Source organism: Elephantulus edwardii, unplaced genomic scaffold (genome assembly GCF_000299155.1).
Source record: "Elephantulus edwardii isolate Elephantulus edwardi_28Jun2011 unplaced genomic scaffold, EleEdw1.0 scaffold00039, whole genome shotgun sequence".
NCBI lineage: Eukaryota > Metazoa > Chordata > Mammalia > Macroscelidea > Macroscelididae > Elephantulus > Elephantulus edwardii.
Window position 1 is genome coordinate 21442014 of NW_006399789.1, and position 16881 is coordinate 21458894.

Sequence of the window (16881 nt, forward strand, 5' to 3'; positions counted from 1 at the left end):
TTGACTATGGAGCCAAGCAAACTAAAGCTGTGTACAATCTCAATCTCTTCACCATCCATCCTGATGCTGCCAATTGGTCCAGTGGTGAGAATATAGTCAAGTGTTATTTGATTAAATGCTGGAATAAAATAGGTACATGCCTTCAAACAAAGAACTAAAGATCTGTAAGCAAAGCAGAAAAATGCTGAGAAAACTCTGTCAATGAAGAAAGAAAATAACAGTTTAATAATTCAGAATGACCATCATCTTGGTAGCATAACTCTCTCTGGTAATTGTTGTTGCTGTTAGCTGCCATCGAGTCGAACACAACTCATAGTGACCCTATAAGCAAAAGAACTGAACCATCCCCCCACTTCCTGACAATCAAAAGCCCATACACCTATACTTGAGTATAGTTACAATTTAGACCATAGCTATGATTGAGAACTCAAAACTCACTACCACTGAGTCATTTCTGGCTCAAAGCGCCTCCCACCAGATTCTCAAGGCTGTTCATCACAGCAAGAGATTGCCCATTTGCTTCTGTAGAGCTTCTGGTGGGTTCTAACTGCTTTGGGTTAACAGAACAAATCACTAGGGACTATACCACCAGAATACCTTATGATTAAGAGATAAACAAACTTTCACCGGAACTAACTCTCTTTTTGGTTTTGCCACATGATTTTGATGTTATTGATAGTGGTGTAACAATAGAAGGATGGAACAACTGAAAAACTAGAGTATACAATAAAAGGAAATAGATGTCATCATGTGGACAGATAGCAATAAAAACCTGTGTCACCAACTACAAAAGGAAAGGAGCTGTGTTCCTGCTGCACAATTTATGACAAATATCATGTAACATATGAAAATAATATTTTTTTCTTAAGCTCATTAGCAGTGCCTGAACGTGAGTAGGAGAAAGTAACAGCAGGGACCATGTCCCTGTGGAGACTTGCCCACTTACTTCCATGGAGTTATCTATAAAATATTGATCTTTTTTAATAGTAAAAATGTTTTTTAAAGTTTGTTGTTGTTGTTATTGTAATGTTCCATCAAGTCACTTGCGACTCATAACAACCCTATGTACAACAGCCCTAAACCCTGTTCTGTCCTGTGCCAATCTCACTGTCTCTGACATACCTACCCCCATTGCCCCAATCACTGAATCAGTCCATCTCATTGAGGGTCTTCCACTCCTGCGCTGTCCCACCCTTCCAAGCATGACATCTTTCTCCAAGGACTGGTCCCTTCTTGCAACATGTCCAAAGTATGTCAGACAAAGCTTCAGAATTCTTGCCTCCAAGGAGTAGCCTGGTGTAACCCTCTCCAGGATGAACCTGTTTGTTTTCTTAGGAGTCCATGGTATTTTCAATACTCTTCTCCAACACCACAGCTCAAAGGCATCAATTCTCCTTCTATCATCCCTAGTCATTGTCTAGCTCTCTTATGCAAATCAAGTGATTACAAAGACCATAGCCTGTATCAAGCACACCTTAGTCTCCAGAGTGATACCATTGCTCTTTAGAGGCTAATAAATAGAGCATACCTTTGAATCTCTAATTTCCTTATGACTAACTTCTAATCTTACTTTTATTTCTTCTAATCTGTTTGTTGCAGATGAAAATTTCTTTTACTATTGATCCAAGCCAATTGCAGTTCTTATTTTACCCAAGAAGTTCATCTTTATTCTGACCATTTTTCTTTAAGCTCTTGTGCATAAAAATCTCTTAAGGAACATATTAAAAATGCATACTCCTGGAACTTATGAGAGCAAGATTATTAATCTTAGAGTCACAGGCGAAGCCTTCACACTGTCCATTTTGGTACAGCCCATGAGTTGGAAATGTTTTTTGTATTCATTTTTAAATGGTTGGGAAAAAATATTCTCTTTTTCTGACACTTAAGAATTACAAGAAATTCAAATTTCATGTCTATTGAGCTTATCAGAATAAAGCCACAATTTTTCATTTCCATATTGGCTATGGTTGCTTCCATGATATATGGCCAAGTTTGAGTTTTTGTGACAGACCCATATGTAAAGCATGAAATATTTATAGAGAAAAAGTTTGTTACCCTCTGTTTGTAAAGAGTCTGATTAAAGAGTTCTCAGGTAGAAGTTAGAAATTTCCTTTTACACATTTTTTTCAGTGATTCTAATGGAGAAGTCCAGGATCTAATGCAATAAAAGAATAAAAATGAATATATCTCACCAAGTCATCCTACCCAATCCAAATACAATTCCTGTTGACTTTATTGTTAGAAGGGAATTCTGGTGTCATAGTCTGTAGGAAGTGCCGCTGCACTCACAAGGGTGGGACCTCTCTGGACGTTCAAATCCACCAGCCACTCCTATGAAGAAAGATCAATAATATCTTCCCTTTGCAATTTACAGCCTCGGATAACCACTGGAGGGTCAGCTGTGAGTCAGTTCTGACAACAGGATAATGAGTTGGACATGATCACTTTTTTGCTGTGTTCATTGCTGTATATCTGCTTGAAGCCGCCACTGTCACCTCCTATTTAAATTCTTGTCTTTACTTCTTAAGTGGTCTGTATTTGCTTATGTCTCATACTGTGTTCTCAATTCGATAGCCAGCATTCATCTGTCAACCCAGGAGCCAGATGATAGAATGCCTATCCTCAAAATTCTCCAAAATCTAAATGAAACTCACTGCTGTCATTTAAGTACTGACTCATAGTGACCCTAAATGGATAGACTGGACCTAAGTGCCCTAAAGGTCTCCAGGGCTGTCATTCTTTATGGAAGCACACTGCTGTATTTTCCTTCTGCCAACAGAGTGGCTGGTGTGTCCAAATGACTGACTTTTAAGTTAGTAAAACACTTTCACCACTGTATGTATCATCTACACTCCTCAGAACTCAATGCTATTGTTGTTGTGTGCTGTTGAGTTGGAATCAACACATAGCTGACCTTCCAGTAGAATATTGCCCATCTTTCTCCCACAGAGCAGCTGATGCACTAGAAACACTTGCCTTTGGGTGGTAGTGCGACTCTTTACCAGGAGGCCACAAGAGCTGACTCGGAATCAATCCATTAGTGGTCTCTGACGTCTCCTCCTTTTCTCATTACTACATTGACTTCCTAGCTGTTGCTGAAAATCCCTGTGGGTGCTCCATCTTCATGGAAGGTATACCTTTTCTGCCTGGAGCAATCTTGCCCTGGGCAGACACTTGGTGTTCAGCCTGGCGCCTTCAACTTTTTCATCAGCTGTTACCATATAGAGGCTAAGTCCATAACCATTTTAATTAAAATCGTAGCCCCCTGCATGACACTGCCTCTCTCTTATACCATCTATCATTGCTGTTGTTATATACCATCAAGTCAAAATTGACTTTTAGCTGACCCTCCAGCAGGTTTCCAGAAGTAGTAAATCATGTGGGAGGGGAGTTCCCCCTCTTTCTCCCACAAAGGTGAATTTTATCCAGCCACGTTTGTGGTTGTCAATGCAACTGTTTATCTACTAAGCCACCAGAGTATCATACGATTTAATAGTTTGTATATTTTGCTTTTTTATTTTGCTTATCCATCTCCTCATACATGAGTGCATCATGCAGATGCTGTTCTGTCCTCAGAGTCTAGAAGAGTCCTTGGATCAAATTAAGTGATCAGTAAATATTTCTTAACTAAATAAATGGATCCCAGGCTTGTATTCTGAGAGAAAGCAGCCATAATAGGTTATTGTTCTTACTTGTGCTTGACAGATAACATACGACATGTGTCCTACCTATGCTTTTTTATGCCAAAATGATTGCTGGGGGGTACAAATATAAAACTCATGTGAAATATGATAAATATAATCTTAACCACTACAGATGAGAGGGAGAATAAAACAGCTATTAACAGGAGTCATTTGTTCAAACCCAGCTAACAATTACGGAAGTTGGTATATATAGAAAGGAAACTATGGTATCAAGAAGTTTATAGAAAATTCATTTCTAGGAAAGCATAAATAAAAATTGAACTGAAAAATGTTAGGAAGAGATTCAAGAACACTCTATTTTATAACCAAGCTGACTTCCAAAGAATGTAGATGTGTGTGTTGTAGACTTCACTTTGCATGATCACAATGAGCAAATTTAAATTGGCAATTGGTGTTCCCAGTAAGAACAATGAACTCAATCTGAATAGCTTTGAATCCAGATAATGATTTGGGAAACATTTTCTTCCTAAAAGAATGCAAAGTAGTTTAAGATAATAATTGAATTTGATTTCTTAAAAGGAAAGAAAAATGGAGATTTTTTTTCTTTTATATTAATCCATTCATCCAAACAATTACCCACGTGATTTATATGTGTGAAATTTCATTCTGTGGACGTAATAATACATCATTCTTACATAGATGTAGATTTTAATTGTTGAAGGACACTCCCTCAGTCCAGTCCTTTAAGAATAAACAGACAAGCACACACATAAAGCTACATGCTACGTCTTTTCTTCTAGGAGCAATGTTTTGGACTTGCTCTATGAGCAACTGAGTCTACACAATCCCAAATCTCTCAGTTAATTTTATCATCTAAATAAGTAGGCTGGTGAATATTCAATATACTATAAGACACATAGCCATCTGATTCAATTACTGCCATTTCAGAATGGGCGATGAAGGCCAAAAATTGGATGGTTTTAAAATCAATTCAGATTTTGAAACCTAATTAATTTTTCAGAAAACAAAAACAGCTCCTGCATGGTTTGCAGTTTCTTGAAAGTTACTTTCGTGGTTCAATGTGATAAATACAGTTTCTATTCAGTGTGCAGTATTTCCACTCAGTCAACTCTGGCTGGTCATTAGATCACAGACAACTGTAAAACAAAGCAAACCCCATTGCTGTCAAGTTGATTCTGAGAGAGTAGCACTGCCCTGCAGGGTTTCCATGCTGGAATCGTTATGAGAGCAGACTGATGCTGTTGTCTGCTCTGGAGCAGCCAGAGGCTTCAAACCACCTACTTCTTGGTTCTCAGCCAAGCACATAGGCTGTGCATAGGAGGGTTCCTTAGTTAATATGGAGACATCCTTATAAGGGGTAGGGGATAAGACTAGATCGATAGATTTAAAAGACTTCTTGCAAATGATAATTATTAAAATCCTTCTACTTTATTTTGTGGTAATCTAATCATCCTAATTTCCTCACTCTGATTTTTCTGTTTAAGTCTGTACTCTGTTGAATCAGCTTACTGACAAGGGAGAATGAGACTAATAACTGTCAAGATGACAGATTGGACTCTTAAAATACAGATTTATAATAGGTTTATGTGAATAGGTGATGGCAGTGACAAGTCATGTTCTTGTAGCATTTTATATATTACAAAGCATTTTCAGAACCATTATTTCACTTGTTTTTTTTTTTTCAACTTGATGATTCTACTGTTGTTATCAAAACTCACTCACTGACAAGGAAACAGAATTCTGAGATTTCTTCAGGCCTAGGTCTTCAGATACCATTTCTCTATACCATAATCAATATATCTATTTCATTTGCCTTCATCCTCAGACACTTCTCACCTAAGGAAAACAACATGACTGAAGGGTCAGTATTGCTCAGTGAGACCTAAGCATTCAACGGCTGCATAAGGCAGGCTTGTAATCACAGGGAGAGGATGTAGTCCAGACTGTCTTTATTTTATTCCTCCCCTTATCTTCAAGTACAATTCATCAGGGAGGCTGACAAAAATAAATATATTCAGACTATTAAGGAAATTAACGACCCCTGATGTAATAGTCCATATGAACTGAACTGCTAACACAGGTCACATATTTTTCACAAGTCAAATCCACCAGTGGCTTCAGGGAGGGGGGTGGGGGAGAGGGCTATCTCCTAATGTGCAATTACAGACTCAGAAACTCAGTGGAGGTTCGGCTATGAGTTGGTTCTGACAGGAAGGCAATGAGTTGAGTTGAGTTGCTTTTTGATGGCATAGTACGTAAGGAGTTGCCCTCTTAAAGGCCACAGCTCTCTGGTTGGTCGACTTCATCAGGAGCTCTGAGAGAAAGATGGGTAATCTGCTCCCATTCTATTTAGAGCCTCAGAAACTATATGTTGTTGTTGTTGTTGTTGTTGTTAAGCGTTGTCCAGTTGTAAGCTACTCGTAGTGACCCTATGAATGAAAGTCTTCTACACTTGCATGACTTTCATCCTTTCTCCAGGTTCATAGAGTTTCCAGAGGCAAGCTATTATAGAAGTGGATGCCACTCCTGCCTCCAAGCTTGTTTTAATCAGGGAGTTTCATCAAACACTGTCCGCCATGGGTAACCATTAATGCATTTGACACATCAGTGTCACGGTGTTCAGCTTCACAGCAACCACAAGTTACCTCTGTATGGCAAGTAGACATGCCAGAAACTATATAGCAAGGTCAAATTCTATTTATAGCTTCAGAAACTACATAGCAATAAAATGTATAAGTTCTTTATAGCAAGGTCAACAACGTGCCAGTTCCACCTCAACAGCAATGAAAGAGGCAGAGGGCCTGCGGAGGACAGTCTTAATGAAGGAACCCTGGTGATATAGGAGATGATTAAGTGCTCAGCTGCTTTCTGAATAATGTAAGAGGAGACTACAGCAGCTTTCTCTCAGGGGATAGTAATGAAAAGATGCCTCTTGTGCTGTATCATGAGGTAAGTACTGATCCATAGCTGACTCTCTCCTGGGTTTTCCCACAGGAGATTTCTCATCTTGGGGAGTATCTGATGGATTCAGACTGCATATGTTTACATTGGCAGCACAATTCCTTACCGCTAAACCACCAGAGCTTCTGAGAAACCCTGGGGGGCAGTTCTACTCTGTCACGTGGCGTCACTTTGAATTGAGGGGATAATTACACTAATGTTTGGAGAAATTCTCCATCTCTCTTTTGATAACCTCAAAGATTACAAAACTATGTATTTTTGTCTTTGGACTCCACACATATAATAAACAATAACTAAAACGCAATATGATAGTTTTGTTGTTATCGTGGGGTTTTGACATGGAGTCGACTATGACTCATAGTGACCCTAATAACAATAGTCCTGAACTCTGCTCTAAACTGAGCCAATCTCACTGTCTCCAGCTCTCCTGCCCACATTACCCCAGTCACTGTGTCAATCTATGTCATCCAGGGTCGTCTTCACCTGAGCTGACCCTCCATCCTTCCAAGTATAAAGTGCTTCTCTAATGACTGGTCTCTCCTGGCAACATAAGCATGTGAGAGGGAGCTTCTAGGAATACTGGCCTCTAAGGAATAACTTGGTTTTACCCTATCTAGGACAGACCTATTTGTTCCCTTGGCAGTTCATGATATATTCAATACTCCTCTCCATCACCACAATTCCAAGGTATCTATTCTTCTTCAATCATCTTTCATCATTTTCCAGCTTTCCAATGCAATGCAAGTGATTGCAAAGATGTGGCCTCGATCAGATGCACTTTAGTCTCTAATCTGACATAGTTTCTCTTTAGCACTCTGAAGAGGTCCCCAACAGCAGACTTTCCCCAGTGCAACTCATCTTTTCATTTCCTGACTACTGATACCAAGAGTGTTGATTCAAGATCCATGCAAGATAAAATTGTCAACAAGCTTAATCTCTTCTCCATATGTCATGATACTCCTAATTGGCCCAGTGGTGAGAATCTTTGTTTCCTTGATGTTGAGCTGCAATCTATATTGGAGACTGCAGTCCTTAACCTTCTGTAGCAAATACTTGAGGTCCTCTTAAGGAAATTTCAGTTAGCAAGGTTGTGTCATCAATAAAATAGATTGTTGAAGAGGCTTCCTTCGATCCTGATGCCACACTCCACCTCATAAAGTCCAGCCTTCTGAATGATCTGTTCCACATATAGATTTAAAAGGTATGGAGAAAAGATTCATCTCTGATGTATTCCTTTCTTGCTTTATTCTTATGCCTACTTCCTGGCCAAAGCATAGATTTTTACATGAACACCATCAAGTGTTTTAGAATTCCTATTATTCTCAATATGAGCCCCAGTTTGTAGTGATACACACGGTCAAATGCCTTTACATAATCAATAAAACATAAATAGACATTCTTCTGTTCTCTCTGCTTTCAGCCAAGATCCATCTGATATTGACAATGATGCCCCTAGTACAACAGCCTTTTTTAAACCCAGCTTGTGTATTTCTTACAGTTCTTTGTGTCTGTACTGCTCCAGTTGTTTTTGGATAATATTCAGCAGGGGTTTGCTCGCAAGTGAGATTAGTGATATCACTCTATAATTTCTGCACTCTGTTGGATCACCTTTTTTGGGGAGTGAGAATAAATATGGATTTTTTTCAGTGTCCTCCAAATTTCTTGGTATAACGTGGTAAGCATGTCCAGAGCCACATCTGCTTGTTGTAGTATATCAATTGATATTCCATCAACTCCAGAGGCCTTATTTTTTGCCAATTCCTTCAAAGCAACTTGAAATTTCTCCTTCATCATATTGCCTTCTGATGATATGTTGTTTCATGAAATTCTTCTGTATTGACCAATAATTTTTGGTATGGTGACTTTGTGTATTCCTTCCATCTTCTTTTGATTTTTCCTAAATCTTTCAATATTCTTTAAGTATCATAATTTGAGGCTTGAATTTATTCTTCAATTCCTTCAGCTTAAGAAATCCTAGGGAAGTTCATCCCTTTTGATTTTTCTGAATCCAACTCTTTGCACATTTTCTCACAATGGACCAGCTGGGGTTAGTTGGAGGGAGGGAGAACAGGCTTATGGTGGGGCAGGACGGGAATAGGATACACGTGCAGAAGGTAGAAAGCATGGGCCAGCATTTAATCTACCTGTTACTTGGTTTTTTGGGTGTTTTCTCTTTTTTTAATCTTTTAATTTTGTAATGGTGAATGCTCTTTTGGATAAAATGCTGTGCATCCAAATTTAGACAGAGTAGGAAGAAGGATTAGCCATCCACTTCTGAAATAACAGGCTTTTGAAAACCCTATGAACAATAAAACACAATATTTTTTAGGCTCTTCAAATTTATTAACTCATTTAATTTGTAACAATTTTAATAGGCATCATTATTACATGTCCATATTTATTCTCCTTCCAAAAAAGTGATACAACTAAGTGTAGCAATTATAGAATATTACTAATATCACAAGCAAATAAATCCCTGCTGATGATTATGCAAAAGCAACTAAAACACTGCACTGATAGAGAACTACCAGAAAGACAAGCTGGGTTGAGAAGAGGCTGTGTCAGTAGGAACATCTTCGCCAATTCAGAAGGTTCTTGGCCAAAAGCAGAAAGTACCAGAGCAATGTCGATCTGTTTTTCATTGACTATGCAAAGGTATTTGACTACATGGCTTGTGGTTAACCTTGAGAAGAATGGGAATGTCAGAACACCTGGAATATAGGTCGTGCAAAACCTGTGTCTTTATCAGTAGTCAGAACAAAGCAAGGAAATACTGCATGGTTCAAAATCTGAAAAGGAGTGCATCATGCGTATGTCCTGTCTCCATACCTTTGCAATCTGTACACAAAACAGATCACTTGAGAAGACAGACTTTATGAAGAGGAGTGTAACATCAGGATTGGAGAGAGTTTCATCAACAACCTGCATTATGCAGATGACACAATCTTGTTTGCTGAAACTAAGGAGGACCTGAAACTTTTGTTGCAGAAGATCAAGGACTGTAGTCTGAATATGGATTGAAACTCAACATCAAGAAGATGAAGATTCTCACCACTAGGCCAATTGACAGCATTATGATAGATGGAGAAGAGATTACGACTGCTGTGCATCCAAATTAAGACAGAGTAGTAATTAATTCCACCTTGCTTGGTTCCACAATCAACATCCTTGGAACCAATCATCAGGAAATCTAAAGATGAATTGCATTAGGAAAATCTATTGTCAAGGACCTCTCCAGAGTTCTGAAGAGCAAGGATGTCAGTCTAGAGACTGAGATGTGCCTGATCCAGTTCATTGTCTTCACAATTACTTGCTAAGCATCAGAGAGTTGGACAATGACCAAGGATGATAGAAGAACTGATGCTTTTGAGCTGGGGTCCTGGAGAAGTGTATTGAGTATACCAAGGATTGCCATGAGAACTAATCAGTCTGTCCTAGAGTGGGTGAAACCAAGCTGCTCCTTGTAGGCAAGGATTTTAAGACTCCCTCTCACATATTTTTATTATGTAGCCAGAAGGACCAGTCTTTAGAGAAGGATATCATACTTAGAAGGGTAGAGGGACAGCGCAGGAAAGGAAGATCCCGGGGGAGATGGATTGACAGAGTAACTGGGGTAATGAGTTTAGGTGTGTCAGAGACAAAGAGATTGACTCAGCATAGAGCAGGGTTCAAAGCTTCTGTGCGTAGAGTCGCTATGAGTCATTGTCAACTCCACGGCACATAATAACAACGGTGTTATTTCATGTCCCTCTTTATTAATAATGAGTAAATGAGGTCCTAAAAGAACTGATAACTTACTTTAGGTTATATAGCTAGTATGTAGCAGAAAGAGGACTCAAATAGGAAAAGAAAAACAAAGAATGAATGAAGATTAGAAGAAGGAAAGGAGAGAATGATAAGTTCGTGAGTGCTCAAGATCATAAGCTTTAGAGTGTTATCTAAGACACATGACTAGCCTGCTAAATGAAAGACCAGCTGTTTGAATCCACCATCTGCTCCATGGAGAAAAGACAGGCAGTTTCTTCCTATAAAGATTCACAGGCTTGGAAATGGGATGGAAATGCACTAGGAGTCAGAACCTATGAGTCAGATGGCCTTGGGTTTAGTTTGGGTTTTCATTCTTGTCAGAATCGCAGAGTCCCTAGTGGTGCTGGGAGAGAGGTAGCAGTGAAGACTGAAAATGGTCACTCAAATCCACTCAGAGGCCCTTTGAAATAGGACCTGACAGTTAAAAAACAAAAACAAAAAACAAAACACCCCAGCCATTGAAAACTCTGTTTAGCACAATTCCATTCTGACAGACTAGGCTTGCCTGAAGTGGAATGAACTAGTGGCTCACTAAAACTTCTTTTGCTGTTTTTGTTTTTTTAGTACAACAGCTATACCAAATGGAGCACTGGTCAACTAACTGAAATGCAGGTCCTCTCTGCCTGTTTGTTGGAATCCACTAGCTGAGGGAGAAAATGAGCAATCTCCTTCTGAGTGATTTAGGGCCTCTGAAAGTCTGCGGGTATGTCAACCAGGAGTCGGTTCTGACTCCACCACAGTACAAGATGCATTGGAAAGTTATTAGAAAGAGCTGTCTATTTTTACCCTTATATTACCACTATAAAACATGCTGGAATTTTATAATTTTTAAAAATTTATTTTGTTTCTCTTTCTCTCTTTAGAATAGATTATGTGCCACAGTGTTGAGTCTGGAGTCTTTTAGATTCTGATCAGCTTGAGACCTTCACCAGCTGTGTGACTATGGTGGCTAGGGTGGGGGTGTAAGGGAGATGTTGAGGGTGTTGATTTCATTCCCACAGAATTCAACAGCAGTTGACCCTCAAGCAGGTCATCAGTGTAGTAAATTGCACAGAAGGAGATTGCCTACTTTCTCCCATGAAACAGCTAGTGTATTCAAACCTCTTGCCTTTGGCTTGGCTGTGAAGCTCCCTACTCCACTAGGCACCAAAGCTCACTCAGTTAATTTCATGATGGTCTTGTATTATCTACATATATAACCAAATTTTTATAAGGGCAAGAGAAAGTGAAAACTAAGACATTTTGGAAACCAAAACACACCTGACAAATTAAAATATTATCTCCTACTTCACGGAACTACTAAGCATGTTTATAAAGAGTTCAGATTTTGTTTGTTGATCTTTTTTACTATTTATTTTCCTTTTGCTCCTAATTATTCTTCAAGATTCATCTAAGCATGTTTAAAGATAAACAGCTTCCTAGCTGGTTATTTGTAATATCTATTTCTGATAGATTTCTTTTGTTTGTTTCTTTTTTTCTTACTTACAGAAATCTCACAAAATATAAACATGAAAAATAACAAGATGTGACTGAAGACGTTAGGGCAGTAAACATAAACGATCCATTGGAAAAATAAGCTTTGCCTTCTAGCTGAAAAACAACTGTTCCCCAGTGGATCCAAAAGAAACTCAGCTGGTCACTGCCTATGAGAAAACAATGTCAAAAATTTTAACAGGGTAAAACTTAAAAAGAAACCTTGGCTAAAGAACTCATGTGCTTTATTCAGTAGTGCCAATATCTGTATGTATTGTTTATTATTTAGGACCTATTTATTTAACGTAGACATTTTATGGTGGTTCTTAATTCTTCTACCCACAATTAATGAACTAAAATGGAATTTTGTTATCCATTTCCTAAGTAAAATTTTTTAAGTGTCTCAAACTCATAGGCAAGTTGGAATTGACTCATAACTGATGCACCAGTGGGTTTTTAGAGGTTATAATTTGTGGGGGAGAATATTTACTACCTTTCTCCCTTGGAGCTGATGTGGATTTGAACTGCCAGCGAGGCATTAACCTTTGGGTTAGTGTCACAATTCCACATGCACTAAACCACCAGAGCTCCCTAAGGAAAATAAGCCCATACCTTTTACTTTTTTCTTCAGAATTCATTTAAAAATTTTTCTTATCATTACTGTTACCACATTTTTTAAAAAAATACTATCTAAGAGCGATTTAAAATACCCAGTTTTCTTATGTGATTCCCCTGCAACTATGAATATGAGTTTGACTTCAGATTTTCAATTTGTTTTATAAAAAACTGCAAATGTGTTTGTGGCTCAAAAGCCCTTACCACTGTGAGTCACAGGTATTCCCGCTCCATTCCTTTACACTCTCCAACAACCACAGCTCACCAGCCTCACTGGAATACCATCAGAATTCAGGTAAAATGCCTTATAATTTTCTATACCTTAATGCTATACTATTATAATAGTATAATGCCTTAAATTTTTATATGCATGCCAATAGATGTATAGTTATGAAAGCCATTTAGTTGATGGAAAGAGGAAAAGAATACAATTGAAATGAATTGTAATAAATTTGCTTGATTAGTAGCCAAAGTTAATTTTCAGTTGTACTTTAGAGTAACTCTTCTACTCATAATTGATAAAGTTACCTTGATCCTGTTGTGTTTTAATACTTAATCTTATTATATATTGTATGGCAAGGGCAATATCATTTTATCTCTAACAAATGAAGAGACAGAGAAGTTATCTGGTAAAAATGACTCAGGAATTTAAGAAAAGTTTATGATTTAGCAGTCAAGTTTCTGATTTTATAGGTCATGCTGTCTTCAAACACTTTTAGCTAACTCTTATCTCGATTATTTTATTTGTAGATTTTTTTTATTTGTTTGGCAGCAAGAAGCATCTGAAGATAAGTCAGGAGATAACATTTTCATAGGAAAGAATATCCAGATAGAAGTCTTTCAGGCAATGTTTTATATTTTTATACAGCTTATTTCCCTATTATATTTTATTTCTTGAACTAAAAGGGAATCCTGATTTCCAGGACCCTAAAGATAATTTAGTATGTTGATTGTGGTAAAATCCCTTGTAATTTAAAATTTTCTGTAATGATTTTATTTATTTTTGCCTGGTTGTTTTCATAAGAACAAAAGTTTTTCAAAGATTTTTTTTGGGTGGGGGGCTAACATTTGATTATTAAAGTGAACAATCCTGACTCAACCTGAAAAATTTTACAATCTACAATTTGGTGTTTGGGGACTCAGAGCTCACAGGTCAATTAATTATTTTAAGATATTACTGAATGTTTAATATTTTTTACATTATTTTGTGTATTAGAAGTTAAATATGAACTTTCATAAAGTATATGCCACTGATTAAAAATGTATATATTCGGTTGTTTTTACATCATCAAGGACTTTCACTGGAAATACTCTGACATTTCAAACTTAATAAAAATCCATTTATATGTCACACTTCCTTCTGCTGTTTTTTCCTTCCTTTCTTTCTTTGATACTGGACTTGGTGTTGAAAAGTATAATAACCTTTACGAGTCCCTGCGGATTACTTCAGAAGACTGAAAATAAATTTTCTGACTTTTCATTTGTGTTTGTGCTCTCTTTAGAAGGTTTCCCTGGAATTTCCAGTAGCCACGTTCCAAGAAGAGTCTCTAGGTATAAAAATGTTTTCTGGAAGCAGTGTTTAACCTCTTCTAACTTTGTAAGGGGGAAAGAGACTCAGGATCAGTATAAATAGCCCAGCGCTGATTCCTGAGTCAGAGGTCATCCTTGCCTCCACACATCGACTTTTCTACTAGTTTGGGCATCATCTGTCCCTCCTGTGGTATTCTTTCCTTCTCTTTTGGGTTTGATAATTTGTTATTAAGGACACATAAAACTCAAACAGTGTTCATCATTATGGAGTTTATTAGAGAAGTAAAAGTCACAACTGAGATTTAAAATGCTCCAGATACAGTTCTTCCTTCAAGACAGTTTCTCCTTAATTGTTCTCAAAAGCAAGCTTCTCTCTGGAACGTTGGTCTGTTGGCTTGGCCTCTGCCTTATCAGGAAATTGTTTAAAAATGTTCTTATTTCTGCCAAGTAAATGTCCAGAAGCACCCTGCTCTGCCAGTAACTCTTGGCCTGGAATAATGAAAAAATAAATAAAAACAATTGTAAACACAATTCTATACACAATCTTACCACAGCAATAATAGCAAAAATTAATTTGTAAGTGGAGACATAGGTAATTATGTTAACTGAACAGGTGTGGGATGGCATATGGAAGTAAAGCCATGTGATATGTAAGTTTGTGAGAGAACTGCCTCTGAAAACCCACAGGAGAGTTAGCTATGGGTCGGTTCTAACTCAATGGTACACAACAACAGCATATACATACTTGTATGCACAGCAAATATATCCTTGTATATAACAGAACACAGAAGGCACAGTCAGTAAAACTTCATAGCCATAAATAAAAGTACTTCAGATGGAAGTGGGCTAAAGGACTAGGGATTAGGTCTTGGGGGACATCTCAGTCTATTGGAACATTATAGTCCAAAATAGACAATGTTCTTTACCCTACAATACTAAGTAGCAAATAGAATCTTCAAAGCCTCTAAGTTGGCATCTAAGAGATACCAATTGATGTCTTCACATTTGAAGCAAAGAAGAATAAAGAAAACCAAAGACTCATTAAATCCAAGGGACTAAGGGACACCATGAGTATGACCTCACCACATAGCCTGAGAGCAGAACTTGCTAGTGCCTGGCTATCACTGCCATGCTCGCCAATCTAGACAGGGTGAGAAAAGTGTGAAACAAATTCTAATGCACAAAAAAGTCAGGTCTACTGATCGACTAGAGACTGGACAATCTTCAAACTTAGAACTGAACTCATTTTCAGAGATCACCTAGAGATAAAGAATAGACATGCCTATAAGAGAAATGTCTTACCAGGCAATATGTATTCCTTCTCATCATGTTCATTTAAAAGTATGATCTGTGCAGTGAATCTATATGACATTCAGTCAATAATATTGAACGTTTGACCATTTTATTATTAATATTCTTCTTATTATTTTTGTGTGTGCCATAAGATTGGATCTGACTGGTACAGGAGGAGATTGCCCCTTCTTCTCCAGTGAAGCATCTGATGGATTTGAACCACATACCTCTGAGATTGTAGTTGTAGCTTCTTGCCACTAGGCCACCAGAACTCCCTACACTTGACTTTATTATGGAACGTTTTGGAAGACTCAGTTTTGCCCTGATGGACGCTATGGTGAACTCTTTTTTTATGTTTTCATAGATATGAAAAAGATCATATTTGACGGCTCAGATGTTATATGGTGCATGTAGAAGATATGGAGACATGTTCTAGTTAAAAAAAACCCAGATTTTCAGCAAGTCAACATAACAAATTCTATACTTTTAGCACACATTTTTTTAATTATATATACTGTTACTAAAAGCACGCTCTTTTCTCTGCTATTTGCCAGAAGTATTTTTCTATTGCAGTTGCCTCATGAACATTATCTTACATTTATCCTGTATGCTCACAGAAGATAAGAAGTATATTTTCTTCAGTATGATTATAAGTCCTTTTATTGAGAATAAATATTTCTACCTTCTGTGTAAAATCCTTATCTTTTGTAGTATTCAAAGGAAATGGTAGGCTCAGTGTTATAAAAATATTTAATGCATGAGATATTTATATTCTTTTAGTTATAACCTTTTTATCTTTTGTGTATTTCTGAAGAATTTTTAAATCTAGGATGAATGGTTCTAATACATAGAGAGATACAGTAAGAATTCTTAATCTTAAATCTAGATTAGCTGTGAAAATGTAACAAAATGACTGTTAGTGCTCTTATCTTTGATGAGACTAATAGTGTGTTATTAGAGGAAGCATAGCCCCTTCTCTCATAATTTGGAAATAACAGCCTGTGGATAATTTTATCTCTATTATAGAACAGACAAGACCAGACACTATAAAACTGATTCTGATTTATAGTGACCTCACATGCATCAGAGTAGAACTGTTGTCCATAAGGTTGTCAAGGGCTGAGATTTTTCTGAATCAGATAACGAGGATTTTCCCCCCAGATGTCTCTGGATTGATTTGAAACCACATGCTTTCAATTAGCATCTAAAAGTAACAAGTCATTGCACTACCCAGTGGCTGTGATACCAGTATTTCAAATACCAGCAGGCTCACCCGTGGTAGACATGTCTCGGCAGAGCTCCTTTATGACTACATACATTTTTTAAGGGTTCATGTATGTTATTGAATGTATTAATAGTATATTATTTATATTATTAAATATTCTCCCATTGTACAAAATCCTCTAGTTTGTTAATCCTTTTGTCCATAAATATTTTTTATCCTTCCTAGTTTGGGGCTTGTTTAGTTTCTAAGTGCTCCTGCAACAGAAATGCCAGAAGTGGATGGTTTTAACAAACAGCAGTTTATTTCCTGACA

General features: G+C 37.4%; 1 protein-coding gene across 1 annotated transcript in view; it reads left to right on the forward strand.

Moving 5' to 3' along the window:
* Positions 1-16881, forward strand: part of THEMIS (thymocyte selection associated) — a 329386-nt gene that overhangs the window by 302749 nt on the left and 9756 nt on the right. The window lies entirely within an intron of this gene.